At 51.7% G+C, this 18,461-nt stretch overlaps 1 protein-coding gene across 2 annotated transcripts in view; it reads right to left on the reverse strand.

Annotated features, from left to right (window-relative positions):
• LOC141198697 (uncharacterized) overlaps positions 1-18,233 on the reverse strand; it is a 57,464-nt gene extending 39,231 nt beyond the window's left edge. Inside the window, exon 1 of one of the 2 annotated variants that reach the window (XM_073663104.1) lies at positions 18,155-18,233. The gene's annotated coding sequence lies outside the window, so the exon portion shown is untranslated. The remainder of the gene's footprint in view (positions 1-18,154) is intronic. The other variant, XM_073663105.1, reaches the window with a different exon arrangement.
• Between the last annotated feature and the right edge of the window lie 228 nt (positions 18,234-18,461).

Consider the following 18,461-nt stretch of genomic DNA (forward strand, 5'->3'; position numbering starts at 1 on the left):
ATAAGGGGTATAATGGGGGCATTATACTGTGTGAGGGCATCATACATCCTGCATAAGAGGCATAATGGGGGCATTACACTGTGTGAGGGCATCATACATAGTGCATAAGGGGTATAATGGGGGCATTACACTGTGTGGGGGCATCCTACATACTGCAAAAGGGGCATAATGGGGCCATTACACTGTGTGGGGGCATCATACATACTGCATAAGGGGCATTATACTGTGTGAGGGCATCATACATCGTCCATAAGAGGCATAATGGGGGCATTACACTGTGTGGGGGCATCATACATAGTGCATAAGGGGCATAATGGGGGCATTACACTGTGTGGGGGCATCATACATCCTGCATAAGGGGCATAATGGGGCCATAACACTGTGTGGGGGCATCATACATACTGCATAAGGGGCATAATGGTGGCATTATACTGTGTGGAGGCATTACACATACTGCATAAGGGGTATAATGGGGGCATTACACTGTGTGGGGGCATCATACATGCTGCATAAGGGGCATTACACTGTTTGGGGACATCATACATCCTGCATAAGGAGCATAATGGGGGCATTACACTGTGTGGCCGCATCATACATACTGCATAAGGAGCATAATGGGGGCATTACACTGTGTGGGCGCAGCATACATACTGCATAAGGGGCATAATGGGGGCATTACACTGTGTGGGGGCATCATGCATACTGCATAAGGGGTATAATGGGGGCATTATACTGTGTGAGGGCATGATACATCCTGCATAAGAGCCATAATGGGGGCATTACACTGTGTGGGGGCATCATACATAGTGCATAAGGGGTATAATGGGGGCATTACACTGTGTGGGGGCATCCTACATCAGGGGTCGACAAAGTTGTTCAGAATCTAGGAGCCAGCCAAAAAATTTAGGAGCCAGAATTTTTTTTGTTGACAAACTGTACATATAGACCCCCTCACACACGGCGTCTCCCCGGGGAGCACGGCCTTTGTATGTACTTACACAGGTAGCGGGAGATGAGAATGAGCCCCCGGACACACAGCGATCCTTCCCCCCAGGGCCGGCTCCAGGTTTTTCTGGGCCCCGGGCGAAAGAGTCTCAGTGGACCCTTTTAACACATACACGATTCATGATGCACAGATACGGCGGAGAAATAAATATATATATATATATAATTATTTATTACACATGGCCCAGCCTGCCCCCTCATCCTTCACATACGCAGACATATGCGCGCGCACACACGGTACGCAGACATATGCACACGCACACACGGTACGCAGACATATGCACACGCACACACACGGTACGCAGACATATGCGTGCGCACACACACACGGTACGCAGACATATGCGTGCGCACACACACACGGTACGCAGACATATGCGTGCGCACACACACACGGTACGCAGACATATGCGTGCGCACACACACACGGTACGCAGACATATGCGTGCGCACACACACGGTACGCAGACATATGCACACACACGGTACGCAGACATATGCGCGCGCACACACGGTACGCAGACATATGCGTGCGCGCACACACGGTACGCAGACATATGCGTGCGCGCACACACGGTACGCAGACATATGCGTGCGCGCACACACGGTACGCAGACATATGCGTGCGCGCACACACGGTACGCAGACATATGCGTGCGCGCACACACGGTACGCAGACATATGCGTGCGCGCACACACGGTACGCAGACATATGCGTGCGCGCACACACGGTACGCAGACATATGTACACATACAGACATACACATAGATAAAACAGACAAATATATATACACAGTCATATACACTGACATTCACATACATGCACTCACACAGACCCATTACTAATATTTTTAATATGGGGATTGGGGAAGCCTCACTCACCTGTCCCCGGTCCAGTGTCCTGTCCAGCAGCTCCTCGGGTATGGGGCAGTGCAGGGCCCCCGGCGTGTCACAGACTTCATGGCCCTGGAACATCAGAGGGTCCCACTTGCGGTCGGGTCCGGGCCCCTCCCGCCCATCTGTGCAGGACCTCCGCTCCGACGGTGTTTGATTGCCGGCACTCCCCCAGACATGGCCGCGCGCTGTGCGGCTGTGTCTGCTAGTAATGACGCGGCAGGAGCGACACACAAGCACAATTAAAGGTGCAGTGCCGTCGACCCTGCCGTGTCATTACTAGCAGACACAGCCGGACAGCGCGCGGCCATGTCTGGGGGAAGTGCCGGCAATCAAGCAGCGCCTGCGTCCCTGAACAGGTGCCGAGGAAGCGGCCAGGGCCCCGACAGTGAGTGGGCGGGTGGGTGTGTGGGCCCGGCCCTGACAGTGAGTGGGCGGGTGGGTGTGTGGGCCCGGCCCCGACAGTGAGTGGGCGGGTGGCTGTGTGGGCCCGGGCCCCGACAGTGAGTGGGCGGCTGGGCCCCTCTGATTTTTCAGGGCCCCGGCACTTGCCCGGGTACGCCGGGTGCTGACGCCGGCCCTGCTTCCCCCGTAACCCAACTCTCCTTGTCCAGTCCCGGAGCATAAGGGGGGCGGAGCAAAGTGGAGAAGGCGGCCTGAGCGATACTGTCCCTGCTTCCTCCGATTGGATGACTCCGTGCAGGAGGTGGGATTGGATTGAGAGTATTTTTTTTTCTTCTCAACTCCTCAAGCACCAGGCAACATTTTCTAGGCGCCAGACAACATTTTCTAGGCGCCACTGGCGACCAGGCGCCTGGGTTTGTCGAGCCCTGTCCTATATACTGCATAAGGGGCATAATGGGGCCATTACACTGTGTGGGGGCATCATACATCCTGCATAAGGGGCATAAAGGGGGCATTACACTGTGTTATGGTATCATACATCCTGCATAAGGGGCATAATGGGGCAATTACAATGTGTGGGGGCATCCTACATACTGCATAAGGGGCATAATGGGGGCATTACACTGTGTGGGGAAATCATACATACTACATAAGGGGCATATGGGGGCATTACACTGTGTGGGGGCATCATACATCCTGCATAAGGGGCATAATGGGGGCATTACACTGTGTTATGGTATCATACATCCTGCATAAGGGGCATAATGGGGCCATTACAATGTGTGGGGGCATCCTACATACTGCATAAGGGGCATAATGGGGGCATTACACTGTGTGGGGAAATCATACATACTACATAAGGGGCATATGGGGGCATTACACTGTGTGGGGGCATCATACATCCTGCATAAGGGGCATAATGGGGGCATTACACAGTGTGGGGGCATCATACATACTGCATAAGGGGCATAATGTAGGCATTACACTGTGTGGGGGCATCATACATACTGCATAAGGGGCATAATGGTGGCATTACACTGTGTGGGGGCATCATACATACTGCATAAGGGGCATAATGGTGGCATTACACTGTGTGGGGCATCATACATACTGCATAAGGGGCATAATGGTGGCATTACACTGTGTGGAGGCATTACACATCCTGCATGAGGGGCATAATGGGGGCATTACACTGTGGGGGCATCATACATACTGCATAAGGGGCATAATGGTGGCATTACACTGTGTGTGGGCATCATACATTCGGCATAAGGGGTATAATGGGGGCATTACACTGTGTGGGGCATCATACATGCTGCATAAGGGGCATTACAATGTTTGGCGACATCATACATACTGCATAAGGGGCATAATGGGGGCATTACACTGTGTGGGGACATCATACATACTGCATAAGGGGAATAATGGGGGCATTACACTGTGTGGGGGCATCATACATCCTTCATAAGGGACATAATGGGGGCATTACACTGTGTGGGGGCATCATACATGCTGTATAAGGGGCATAATGGGGGCATTACACTGTGTGGGGGCATCATACATCCTGTATAAGGGGCATAATGGGGGCATTACACTGTGTGGGGGAATCATACATCATTCATAAGGGGCATAATGGGGGCATTACACTGTGTGGGGGCATCATACATCCTTCATAAGGGGCATAATTGGGGCATCATACATCCTGCATAAGGGGCATAATGGGGGAATCATACATACTGCATAAGGGGCATAATGGGGGCATTACACTGTGTGGGGGCATCATACATGCTGTATAAGGGGCATAATGGGGGCATCATACATCCTGCATAAGGGGCATAATGGGGGCATCATACATACTGCATAAGGGGCATAATGGGGGCATTACACTGTGGGGGGCATCATAGATCCTGCATAAGGGGCATAATGGGGGCATTACACTGTGTGGGGGCATCATACATACTGTATAAGGGGTATAATGGGGGCATTACACTGTGTGGGGGCATCATACATACTGTATAAGGGGTATAATGGGGGCATTGCACTGTGTGGGGGCATCATACATACTGTATAAGGGGTATAATGGGGGCATTACACTGTGTGGGGGCATCATAGATCCTGCATAAGGGGCATAATGGGGGCATTACACTGTGTGGGGGCATCATACATACTGCATAAGGGATATAATGGGGGCATTGCACTGTGTGGGGGGCATCATACATACTGTATAAGGGGTATAATGGGGGCATTACACTGTGTGGGGGCATCATACATACTGTATAAGGGGTATAATGGGGGCATTGCACTGTGTGGGGGCATCATACATACTGTATAAGGGGTATAATGGGGGCATTACACTGTGTGGGGGCATCATAGATCCTGCATAAGGGGCATAATGGGGGCATTACACTGTGTGGGGGCATCATACATACTGTATAAGGGGTATAATGGGGGCATTACACTATGTGGGGGCATCATACATCCTGCATAAGGGGCATAATGGGGGCATTACACTGTGTGGGGCATCATACATACTGCATAAGGGGCATAATGGGGGCATTACACTGTGGGGGGCATCATGCATACTGCATAAGGGGTATAATGGGGGCATTACACTGTGTGGGGGCATCATAGATCCTGCATAAGGGGCATAATGGGGGCATTACACTGTGTGGGGCATCATACATCCTGCATAAGGGGAATAATGGGGGGCATTACACTGTGTGGGGGTCATCATACATCCTGCATAAGGGGCATAATGGGGGCATTACACTGTGTGGGGGCATCATACATCCTGCATAAGCGGCATAATGGGGGCATTACACTGTGTGGGGCATCATACATACTGCATAAGGGGCATAATGGGGGCATTACACTGTGGGGGGCATCATACATACTGCATAAGGGGTATAATGGGGGCATTACACTGTGTGGGGGAATCATACATACTGTATAAGGGGCATAATGGGGGCATTACACTGTGTTGGGGCATCAGACATCCTGCATAAGGGGCATAATGGGGGCATCATACTGTGTGGGGGCATCATACATCCTGCATAAGGGGCATGATGGGGGCATTACACTGTGTGGGGGGCATCATACATCCTGCATAAGGGGCATAATGGGGGCATTACACTGTGTGGGGGCATCATACATCCTGCATAAGGGGCATACTGGGGGCATTACACTGTGGGGGCATCATACATCCTGCATAAGGGGCATAATGGGGGCATTACACTGTGGGGGCATCATACATCCTGAATAAGGGGCATACTGGGGGCATTACACTGTGGGGGGCATCATACATCCTGCATAAGGGGCATAATGGGGGCATTACACTGTGTGGGGGCATCATACATCTAGCATAAGGGGCATACTGGGGGCATTACACTGTGGGGGCATCATACATCCTGCATAAGGGGCATAATGGGGGCATTACACTGTGTGGGGGCATCATACATACTGTATAAGGGGCATAATGGGGGCATCACACATCCTGCGTAAGGGGCATAATGGGGGCATTACACTGTGTGGGAGCATCATGCATACTGCATAAGGGGTATAATGGGGGCATTATACTGTGTGAGGGCATCATACATCCTGCATAAGGGGCATAATGGGGCCATAACACTGTGTGGGGGCATCATACATGCTGCATAAGGGGCATTACACTGTTTGGGGACATCATACATACTGCATAAGGGGCATAATGGGGGCATTACACTGTTTGGGGACATCATACATGCTGCATAAGGGGCATTACACTGTTTGGGGACATCATACATACTGCATAAGGGGCATAATGGGGGCATTACACTGTTTGGGGACATCATACATCGTGCATAAGGAGCATAATGGGGCCATAACACTGTGTGGGGGCATCATACATACTGCATAAGGGGCATTATACTGTGTGAGGGCATCATACATCGTCCATAAGAGGCATAATGGGGGCATTACACTGTGTGGGGGCATCATACATAGTGCATAATGGGGGCATTACACTGTGTGGGGGCATCATACATCCTGCATAAGGGGCATAATGGGGCCATAACACTGTGTGGGGGCATCATACATACTGCATAAGGGGCATAATGGTGGCATTACACATACTGCATAAGGGGTATAATGGGGGCATTACACTGTGTGGGGGCATCATACATGCTGCATAAGGGGCATTACACTGTTTGGGGACATCATACATACTGCATAAGGGGCATAATGGGGGCATTACACTGTTTGGGGACATCATACATCCTGCATAAGGAGCATAATGGGGGCATTACACTGTGTGGCGGCATCATACATACTGCATAAGGAGCATAATGGGGGCATTACACTGTGTGGGCGCAGCATACATACTGCATAAGGGGCATAATGGGGGCATTACACTGTGTGGGGGCATCATGCATACTGCATAAGGGGTATAATGGGGGCATTATACTGTGTGAGGGCATGATACATCCTGCATAAGAGCCATAATGGGGGCATCATACATAGTGCATAAGGGGTATAATGGGGGCATTACACTGTGTGGGGGCATCCTACATCAGGGGTCGACAAAGTTGTTCAGAATCTAGGAGCCAGCCAAAAAATTTAGGAGCCAGAATTTTTTTTGTTGACAAACTGTACATATAGACCCCCTCACACACGGCGTCTCCCCGGGGAGCACGGCCTTTGTATGTACTTACACAGGTAGCGGGAGATGAGAATGGGCCCCCGGACACACAGCGATCCTTCCCCCCAGGGCCGGCTCCAGGTTTTTCTGGGCCCCGGGCGAAAGAGTCTCAGTGGACCCTTTTAACACATACACGATTCATGATGCACAGATACGGCGGAGAAATAAATATATATATATATATTTAATTATTTATTACACATGGCCCAGCCTGCCCCCTCATCCTTCACATACGCAGACATATGCACACGCACACACGGTACGCAGACATATGCACACGCACACACACGGTACGCAGACATATGCGTGCGCACACACACACGGTACGCAGACATATGCGTGCGCACACACACAGTACGCAGACATATGCGTGCGCACACACACACGGTACGCAGACATATGCGTGCGCACACACACACGGTACGCAGACATATGCGCGCACACACACGGTACGCAGACATATGCACACACACACGGTACGCAGACATATGCGCGCGCACACACGGTACGCAGACATATGCGTGCGCGCACACACGGTACGCAGACATATGCGTGCGCGCACACACGGTACGCAGACATATGCGTGCGCGCACACACGGTACGCAGACATATGCGTGCGCGCACACACGGTACGCAGACATATGCGTGCGCGCACACACGGTACGCAGACATATGCGTGCGCGCACACACGGTACGCAGACATATGCGTGCGCGCACACACGGTACGCAGACATATGCGTGCGCGCACACACGGTACGCAGACATATGCGTGCGCGCACACACGGTACGCAGACATATGCGTGCGCGCACACACGGTACGCAGACATATGCGTGCGCGCACACACGGTACGCAGACATATGCGTGCGCGCACACACGGTACGCAGACATATGTACACATACAGACATACACATAGATAAAACAGACAAATATATATACACAGTCATATACACTGACATTCACATACATGCACTCACACAGACCCATTACTAATATTTTTAATATGGGGATTGGGGAAGCCTCACTCACCTGACCCCGGTCCAGTGTCCTGTCCAGCAGCTCCTCGGGTATGGGGCAGTGCAGGGCCCCCGGCGTGTCACAGACTTCATGGCCCTGGAACATCAGAGGGTCCCACTTGCGGTCGGGTCCGGGCCCCTCCCGCCCATCTGTGCAGGACCTCCGCTCCGACGGTGTTTGATTGCCGGCACTCCCCCAGACATGGCCGCGCGCTGTGCGGCTGTGTCTGCTAGTAATGACGCGGCAGGAGCGACACACAAGCACAATTAAAGGTGCAGTGCCGTCGACCCTGCCGTGTCATTACTAGCAGACACAGCCGGACAGCGCGCGGCCATGTCTGGGGGAAGTGCCGGCAATCAAGCAGCGCCTGCGTCCCTGAACAGGTGCCGAGGAAGCGGCCAGGGCCCCGACAGTGAGTGGGCGGGTGGGTGTGTGGGCCCGGCCCCGACAGTGAGTGGGCGGGTGGGTGTGTGGGCCCGGCCCCGACAGTGAGTGGGCGGGTGGCTGTGTGGGCCCGGGCCCCGACAGTGAGTGGGCGGCTGGGCCCCTCTGATTTTTCAGGGCCCCGGCACTTGCCCGGGTACGCCGGGTGCTGACGCCGGCCCTGCTTCCCCCGTAACCCAACTCTCCTTGTCCAGTCCCGGAGCATAAGGGGGGCGGAGCAAAGTGGAGAAGGCGGCCTGAGCGATACTGTCCCTGCTTCCTCCGATTGGATGACTCCGTGCAGGAGGTGGGATTGGATTGAGAGTATTTTTTTTTCTTCTCAACTCCTCAAGCACCAGGCAACATTTTCTAGGCGCCAGACAACATTTTCTAGGCGCCACTGGCGACCAGGCGCCTGGGTTTGTCGAGCCCTGTCCTATATACTGCATAAGGGGCATAATGGGGCCATTACACTGTGTGGGGGCATCATACATCCTGCATAAGGGGCATAATGGGGGCATTACACTGTGTTATGGTATCATACATCCTGCATAAGGGGCATAATGGGGCCATTACAATGTGTGGGGGCATCCTACATACTGCATAAGGGGCATAATGGGGGCATTACACTGTGTGGGGAAATCATACATACTACATAAGGGGCATATGGGGGCATTACACTGTGTGGGGGCATCATACATCCTGCATAAGGGGCATAATGGGGGCATTACACTGTGTTATGGTATCATACATCCTGCATAAGGGGCATTACACTGTGTGGGGGCATCATACATACTGTATAAGGGGTATAATGGGGGCATTGCACTGTGTGGGGGCATCATACATACTGTATAAGGGGCATAATGGGGGCATTACAATGTTTGGCGACATCATACATACTGCATAAGGGGCATAATGGGGGCATTGCACTGTGTGGGGCATCATACATGCTGCATAAGGGGCATAATGGGGGCATTACAATGTTTGGCGACATCATACATACTGCATAAGGGGCATAATGGGGGCATTACACTGTGTGGGGACATCATACATACTGCATAAGGGGAATAATGGGGGCATTACACTGTGTGGGGGCATCATACATCCTTCATAAGGGACATAATGGGGGCATTACACTGTGTGGGGGCATCATACATGCTGTATAAGGGGCATAATGGGGGCATTACACTGTGTGGGGGCATCATACATCCTGTATAAGGGGCATAATGGGGGCATTACACTGTGTGGGGGAATCATACATCATTCATAAGGGGCATAATGGGGGCATTACACTGTGTGGGGGCATCATACATCCTTCATAAGGGGCATAATTGGGGCATCATACATCCTGCATAAGGGGCATAATGGGGGAATCATACATACTGCATAAGGGGCATAATGGGGGCATTACACTGTGTGGGGGCATCATACATGCTGTATAAGGGGCATAATGGGGGCATCATACATCCTGCATAAGGGGCATAATGGGGGCATCATACATCCTGCATAAGGGGCATAATGGGGGCATTACACTGTGGGGGGCATCATAGATCCTGCATAAGGGGCATAATGGGGGCATTACACTGTGTGGGGGCATCATACATACTGTATAAGGGGCATAATGGTGGCATTACACTGTGTGGAGGCATTACACATACTGCATAAGGGGTATAATGGGGGCATTACACTGTGTGGGGGCATCATACATGTTGCATAAGGGGCATTACACTGTTTGGGGACATCATACATACTGCATAAGGGGCATAATGGGGGCATTACACTGTTTGGGGACATCATACATCCTGCATAAGGAGCATAATGGGGGCATTACACTGTGTGGCGGCATCATACATACTGCATAAGGAGCATAATGGGGGCATTACACTGTGTGGGCGCAGCATACATACTGCATAAGGGGCATAATGGGGGCATTACACTGTGTGGGGGCATCATGCATACTGCATAAGGGGTATAATGGGGGCATTATACTGTGTGAGGGCATGATACATCCTGCATAAGAGCCATAATGGGGGCATTACACTGTGTGGGGGCATCATACATAGTGCATAAGGGGTATAATGGGGGCATTACACTGTGTGGGGGCATCCTACATCAGGGGTCGACAAAGTTGTTCAGAATCTAGGAGCCAGAATTTTTTTTGTTGACAAACTGTACATATAGACCCCCTCACACACGGCGTCTCCCCGGGGAGCACGGCCTTTGTATGTACTTACACAGGTAGCGGGAGATGAGAATGGGCCCCCGGACACACAGCGATCCTTCCCCCCAGGGCCGGCTCCAGGTTTTTCTGGGCCCCGGGCGAAAGAGTCTCAGTGGACCCTTTTAACACATACACGATTCATGATGCACAGATACAGCGGAGAAATAAATATATATATATATATTTAATTATTTATTACACATGGCCCAGCCTGCCCCCTCATCCTTCACATACGCAGACATATGCGCGCGCACACACGGTACGCAGACATATGCACACGCACACACGGTACGCAGACATATGCACACGCACACACACACGGTACGCAGACATATGCGTGCGCACACACACACGGTACGCAGACATATGCGTGCGCACACACACACGGTACGCAGACATATGCACACACACACGGTACGCAGACATATGCGCGCGCACACACGGTACGCAGACATATGCGTGCGCGCACACACGGTACGCAGACATATGCGTGCGCGCACACACGGTACGCAGACATATGCGTGCGCGCACACACGGTACGCAGACATATGCGTGCGCGCACACACGGTACGCAGACATATGCGTGCGCGCACACACGGTACGCAGACATATGCGCGCGCACACACGGTACGCAGACATATGTACACATACAGACATACACATAGATAAAACAGACAAATATATATACACAGTCATATACACTGACATTCACATACATGCACTCACACAGACCCATTACTAATATTTTTAATATGGGGATTGGGGAAGCCTCACTCACCTGTCCCCGGTCCAGTGTCCTGTCCAGCAGCTCCTCGGGTATGGGGCAGTGCAGGGCCCCCGGCGTGTCACAGACTTCATGGCCCTGGAACATCAGAGGGTCCCACTTGCGGTCGGGTCCGGGCCCCTCCCGCCCATCTGTGCAGGACCTCCGCTCCGACGGTGTTTGATTGCCGGCACTCCCCCAGACATGGCCGCGCGCTGTGCGGCTGTGTCTGCTAGTAATGACGCGGCAGGAGCGACACACAAGCACAATTAAAGGTGCAGTGCCGTCGACCCTGCCGTGTCATTACTAGCAGACACAGCCGGACAGCGCGCGGCCATGTCTGGGGGAAGTGCCGGCAATCAAGCAGCGCCTGCGTCCCTGAACAGGTGCCGAGGAAGCGGCCAGGGCCCCGACAGTGAGTGGGCGGGTGGGTGTGTGGGCCCGGCCCCGACAGTGAGTGGGCGGGTGGGTGTGTGGGCCCGGCCCCGACAGTGAGTGGGCGGGTGGGTGTGTGGGCCCGGCCCCGACAGTGAGTGGGCGGGTGGGTGTGTGGGCCCGGGCCCCGACAGTGAGTGGGCGGCTGGGCCCCTCTGATTTTTCAGGGCCCCGGCACTTGCCCGGGTACGCCGGGTGCTGACGCCGGCCCTGCTTCCCCCGTAACCCAACTTTCCTTGTCCAGTCCCGGAGCATAAGGGGGGCGGAGCAAAGTGGAGAAGGCGGCCTGAGCGATACTGTCCCTGCTTCCTCCGATTGGATGACTCCGTGCAGGAGGTGGGATTGGATTGAGAGTATTTTTTTTTCTTCTCAACTCCTCAAGCACCAGGCAACATTTTCTAGGCGCCAGACAACATTTTCTAGGCGCCACTGGCGACCAGGCGCCTGGGTTTGTCGAGCCCTGTCCTATATACTGCATAAGGGGCATAATGGGGCCATTACACTGTGTGGGGGCATCATACATCCTGCATAAGGGGCATAATGGGGGCATTACACTGTGTTATGGTATCATACATCCTGCATAAGGGGCATAATGGGGCCATTACAATGTGTGGGGGCATCCTACATACTGCATAAGGGGCATAATGGGGGCATTACACTGTGTGGGGAAATCATACATACTACATAAGGGGCATATGGGGGCATTACACTGTGTGGGGGCATCATACATCCTGCATAATGGGGGCATTACACAGTGTGGGGGCATCATACATACTGCATAAGGGGCATAATGTAGGCATTACACTGTGTGGGGGCATCATACATACTGCATAAGGGGCATAATGGTGGCATTACACTGTGTGGGGGCATCATACATACTGCATAAGGGGCATAATGGTGGCATTACACTGTGTGGGGCATCATACATACTGCATAAGGGGCATAATGGGGGCATTACACTGTGTGGAGGCATTACACATCCTGCATGAGGGGCATAATGGGGGCATTACACTGTGGGGGCATCATACATACTGCATAAGGGGCATAATGGTGGCATTACACTGTGTGGGGGCATCATACATTCGGCATAAGGGGTATAATGGGGGCATTACACTGTGTGGGGCATCATACATGCTGCATAAGGGGTATAATGGGGGCATTACACTGTGTGGGGGCATCATACATTCGGCATAAGGGGTATAATGGGGGCATTACACTGTGTGGGGCATCATACATGCTGCATAAGGGGCATAATGGGGGCATTACACTGTGGGGGCATCATACATACTGCATAAGGGGTATAATGGGGGCATTACACTGTGTGGGGGCATCATACATTCGGCATAAGGGGTATAATGGGGGCATTACACTGTGTGGGGCATCATACATGCTGCATAAGGGGCATAATGGGGGCATTACAATGTTTGGCGACATCATACATACTGCATAAGGGGCATAATGGGGGCATTACACTGTGTGGGGACATCATACATACTGCATAAGGGTAATAATGGGGGCATTACACTGTGTGGGGGCATCATACATGCTGTATAAGGGGCATAATGGGGGCATTACACTGTGTGGGGGCATCATACATCCTGTATAAGGGGCATAATGGGGGCATTACACTGTGTGGGGGAATCATACATCATTCATAAGGGGCATAATGGGGGCATTACACTGTGTGGGGGCATCATACATCCTTCATAAGGGGCATAATTGGGGCATCATACATCCTGCATAAGGGGCATAATGGGGGAATCATACATACTGCATAAGGGGCATAATGGGGGCATTACACTGTGTGGGGGCATCATACATGCTGCATAAGGGGCATAATGGGGGCATCATACATCCTGCATAAGGGGCATAATGGGGGCATCATACATCCTGCATAAGGGGCATAATGGGGGCATTACACTGTGGGGGGCATCATAGATCCTGCATAAGGGGCATAATGGGGGCATTACACTGTGTGGGGGCATCATACATACTGTATAAGGGGTATAATGGGGGCATTACACTGTGTGGGGGCATCATACATACTGTATAAGGGGTATAATGGGGGCATTGCACTGTGTGGGGGCATCATACATACTGTATAAGGGGTATAATGGGGGCATTACACTGTGTGGGGGCATCATAGATCCTGCATAAGGGGCATAATGGGGGCATTACACTGTGTGGGGGCATCATACATACTGCATAAGGGATATAATGGGGGCATTGCACTGTGTGGGGGGCATCATACATACTGTATAAGGGGTATAATGGGGGCATTACACTGTGTGGGGGCATCATACATACTGTATAAGGGGTATAATGGGGGCATTGCACTGTGTGGGGGCATCATACATACTGTATAAGGGGTATAATGGGGGCATTACACTGTGTGGGGGCATCATAGATCCTGCATAAGGGGCATAATGGGGGCATTACACTGTGTGGGGGCATCATACATACTGTATAAGGGGTATAATGGGGGCATTACACTATGTGGGGGCATCATACATCCTGCATAAGGGGCATAATGGGGGCATTACACTGTGTGGGGCATCATACATACTGCATAAGGGGCATAATGGGGGCATTACACTGTGGGGGGCATCATGCATACTGCATAAGGGGTATAATGGGGGCATTACACTGTGTGGGGGCATCATAGATCCTGCATAAGGGGCATAATGGGGGCATTACACTGTGTGGGGCATCATACATCCTGCATAAGGGGAATAATGGGGGGCATTACACTGTGTGGGGGTCATCATACATCCTGCATAAGGGGCATAATGGGGGCATTACACTGTGTGGGGGCATCATACATCCTGCATAAGCGGCATAATGGGGGCATTACACTGTGTGGGGCATCATACATACTGCATAAGGGGCATAATGGGGGCATTACACTGTGGGGGGCATCATACATACTGCATAAGGGGTATAATGGGGGCATTACACTGTGTGGGGGAATCATACATACTGTATAAGGGGCATAATGGGGGCATTACACTGTGTTGGGGCATCAGACATCCTGCATAAGGGGCATAATGGGGGCATCATACTGTGTGGGGGCATCATACATCCTGCATAAGGGGCATGATGGGGGCATTACACTGTGTGGGGGGCATCATACATCCTGCATAAGGGGCATAATGGGGGCATTACACTGTGTGGGGGCATCATACATCCTGCATAAGGGGCATACTGGGGGCATTACACTGTGGGGGCATCATACATCCTGCATAAGGGGCATAATGGGGGCATTACACTGTGGGGGCATCATACATCCTGCATAAGGGGCATACTGGGGGCATTACACTGTGGGGGGCATCATACATCCTGCATAAGGGGCATAATGGGGGCATTACACTGTGTGGGGGCATCATACATCTAGCATAAGGGGCATACTGGGGGCATTACACTGTGGGGGCATCATACATCCTGCATAAGGGGCATAATGGGGGCATTACACTGTGTGGGGGCATCATACATACTGTATAAGGGGCATAATGGGGGCATCACACATCCTGCGTAAGGGGCATAATGGGGGCATTACACTGTGTGGGAGCATCATGCATACTGCATAAGGGGTATAATGGGGGCATTATACTGTGTGAGGGCATGATACATCCTGCATAAGGGGCATAATGGGGGCATTACACTGCGTGGGGGCATCACACATACTGCATAAGGGGAATAATGGGGGCATTACACTGTGTGGGGGCATCATACATAGTGCATAAGGGGTATAATGGGGGCATTACACTGTGTGGGGGCATCATACATCCTGCATAAGGGGCATAATGGGGGCATTACACTGTGTGGGGGCATCAGACATACTGCATAAGGGGCATAATGGGGAATTACACTGTGTGGGGGCATCATACATCCTGCATAAGGGGTATAATGGGGGCATTACACTGTGTGGGGGCATCATACATCCTGCATAAGGGGTATAATGGGGGCATTACACTGTGTGGGGGCATCATACATCCTGCATAAGGGGTATAATGGGGCATTACACTGTGTGGGGGGCATCATACATCCTGCATAAGGGGCATAATGGGGGCATTACACTGTGTGGGGGCATCATACATCCTGCATAAGGAGCATAATGGGGGCATTACACTGTGTGGGGGTATCATACATCCTGCATAAGAGGCATAATGGGGGCAATACACTGTGTGGGGCATCATACATCCTGCATAAGGGGAATAATGGGGGCATTACACTGTGTAGGGGCATCATACATCCTGCATAAGGGGCATAATGGGGGCATTACACTGTGTGGGGGGATCATACATACTGCATAAGGGGCATTACACTGTGTGGGGGGCATCATACATCCTGCATAAGGGACATAATGGGGGCATTACACTGTGTGGGGAGATCATACATACTGCATAAGGGGCATAATGGGGGCATTACACTGTGTGGGGGGGATCATACATCCTGCATAAGGGGTATAATGGGGGCATTACACTGTGTGGGGGCATCATACATCCTGCATAAGGGGCATAATGGGGGCATTACACTGTGTGGGGGAATCATACATACTGCATAAGGGGTATAATAATGGGGGCATTACACTGTGTGGGGGCATCATACATACTGCATAAGGGGTATAATAATGGGGGCATTACACTGTGGGGGGCATCATACATACTGTATAAGGGGCATAATGGGGGCATTACACTGTGTGGGGGGCATCATACATCCTGCATAAGGGGCATAATGGGGGCATTACACTGTGTGGGGGCATCATACATCCTGTATAAGGGACATAATGGGGGCATTACACTGTGTGGGGCATCATACATCCTGCATAAGGGACATAATGGGGGCATTACACTGTGTGGGGGGGATCATACATACTGCATAAGGGGTATAATGGGGGCATTACACTGTGTGGGGGCATCATACATCCTGCATAAGGGGCATAATGGGGGCATTACACTGTGTGGGGGCATCATACATACTGCATAAGGGGTATAATAATGGGGGCATTACACTGTGTGGGGGCATCATACATACTGCATAAGGGGTATAATAATGGGGGCATTACACTGTGGGGGGCATCATACATACTGTATAAGGGGCATAATGGGGGCATTACACTGTGTGGGGGGCATCATACATCCTGCATAAGGGGCATAATGGGGGCATTACACTGTGTGGGGGCATCACACATCCTGTATAAGGGACATAATGGGGGCATTACACTGTGTGGGGGCATCACACATCCTGTATAAGGGACATAATGGGGGCATTACACTGTGTGGGGCATCATACGTCCTGCATAAGGAGCATAATGGGGGCATTACACTGTGTGGGGGGCATCATACATCCTGCATAAGGGGCATAATGGGGGCATTACACTGTGTGGGGGCATCATACATACTGTATAAGGGGTATAATAATGGGGGCATTACACTGTGGGGGGCATCATACATACTGTATAAGGGGCATAATGGGGGCATTACACTGTGTGGGGGGCATCATACATCCTGCATAAGGGGCATAATGGGGGCATTACACTGTGTGGGGGCATCATACATCCTGTATAAGGGACATAATGGCGGCATTACACTGTGTGGGGCATCATACATCCTGCATAAGGGGCATAATGGGAGCATTACACTGTGTGGGGGCATCATACATCCTGCATAAGGGGCATAATGGGGGCATTACACTGTGTGGGGGGCATCATACATCCTGCATAAGGGGTATAATGGGGGCATTACACTGTGTGGGGACATCATACATCCTGCATAAGGGACATAATGGGGGCATTACACTGTGTGGGGGCATCATACATACTGCATAAGGGGTATAATAATGGGGGCATTACACTGTGTGGGGGCATCATACATACTGCATAAGGGGTATAATAATGGGGGCATTACACTGTGGGGGGCATCATACATACTGTATAAGGGGCATAATGGGGGCATTACACTGTGTGGGGGGCATCATACATCCTGCATAAGGGGCATAATGGGGGCATTACACTGTGGGGGCATCATACATATTGCATAAGGGGCATAATGGGGGCATTACACTGTGGGGGGCATCATACATCCTGCATAAGGGGCATAATGGGGGCATTACACTGTGGGGCCAGTAAAGGGGTCCTGTACTATGAGAACAATACGTTTCTTCCCTTCCTGTCTCCATAGTTGGGTCGTATGTATCTATTACAGGAAACAGAACAAAAACCTTATGATTCTTATAAAGGGGCAACACAAGACCCCAAAAGAGTCTCCGTGCTGAAGGGGTTAATGCCCCCTGCGCCCAGTAATGGGGTCTCCACATACCTCCACCTGCAGAGACCATAGCGTCTTGTGCTAAACTAGAACATGCCCATAATGCACCGTCGGGACACGCCCCCGGAAATGACGTCATACCTGTAATGAGCCCATGTATTTTACCGTTTACCCTGCAGGTGAAGGTGTGTGGAGACCCCATTACTGGGCGCAGGATGCATTAACCCCTTCAGCACGGGGACTCTTTTGGGGTCTTGTGTTGCCCCTTTATAAGAATCATAAGATTTTTGTTCTGTTTCCTGTAATAGATACATACGACCCAACTATAGAGACAGGAAGGGAGGAAACTTATTGTTCT

The sequence above is a fragment of the Phyllobates terribilis genome, unplaced genomic scaffold (genome assembly GCF_046119375.1).
Source record: "Phyllobates terribilis strain yellow unplaced genomic scaffold, ASM4611937v1 Scaffold_99__1_contigs__length_5935540, whole genome shotgun sequence".
Lineage (NCBI taxonomy): Eukaryota > Metazoa > Chordata > Amphibia > Anura > Dendrobatidae > Phyllobates > Phyllobates terribilis.